Here is a 634-nt window from a genome sequence, read left to right as displayed (position 1 = left end):
TGGCTGTATGGGTGGGCAGGGAAGGGATGTAGCTGTGGGGGTGTGAGGGCAGAGGTGTCCGTGGCCCCCAGTACCAGTAAAGTAACCCTCTGGGTGGAGAGTAGAGTAGCCTCCCCCCCAATGCAGGACCACCATGGCGCGGGGAGGGCTTACCTCGCAGAGCCTGCAGATAACGGAGCTGTCTCCAGCGCTGCTCTGCCGGAGCCTGCCTGCGAGGAGAGCGTTTCCGAAGGCGGTGAGGGAGGGCAGGTGCTCCAACCTGTTGCGGTGCCAGGCTCTGCCAGCCCGCTGGTTCAGCGGCACGGGTGGGAGCCTGAGCCCTGGAGGTGCTTTTGCAGTGCTCCTGTGGCTGCCTTAAATGGTGCTACTGATACCGACGATAAAAAGGGGAGCTGCTTTAGACCAACGTTGTGGATGCCCCACCCAGTCTCCACCCTCTTCCCCGCAGCGCTGTTTTGCGGGGTGCTGCTGCTTTCGCAATCCAGCTGAGTGGCACGGGGACAACCCCATGTGTTCACATCACACCAGGGCTGGGGGCTGTGCCCCACCAAACCGGGGTCTGTGTCCTGGGTGCTGGGGCCAGGGGGTGTCAGGGTATTAGTTTAATTAGGCAGCTCTGCCCCCTCCCCCCCCC

At 62.9% G+C, this 634-nt stretch overlaps 1 protein-coding gene across 4 annotated transcripts in view; it reads right to left on the bottom strand.

Annotated features, from left to right (window-relative positions):
- ERN1 (endoplasmic reticulum to nucleus signaling 1) overlaps positions 1-634 on the bottom strand; it is a 50,846-nt gene that overhangs the window by 8,207 nt on the left and 42,005 nt on the right. For all 4 annotated transcript variants that reach the window (XM_010578642.1, XM_010578640.1, XM_010578641.1 and 1 more), the window contains one exon: positions 154-367. The gene's annotated coding sequence lies outside the window, so the exon portion shown is untranslated. The remainder of the gene's footprint in view (positions 1-153; positions 368-634) is intronic.

Source organism: Haliaeetus leucocephalus, unplaced genomic scaffold, assembly GCF_000737465.1.
Source record: "Haliaeetus leucocephalus isolate CR32 unplaced genomic scaffold, Haliaeetus_leucocephalus-4.0 Scaffold646, whole genome shotgun sequence".
Classification (NCBI taxonomy): Eukaryota; Metazoa; Chordata; class Aves; order Accipitriformes; family Accipitridae; genus Haliaeetus; species Haliaeetus leucocephalus.
This window is presented reverse-complemented; position numbering and strand designations above follow the sequence as displayed.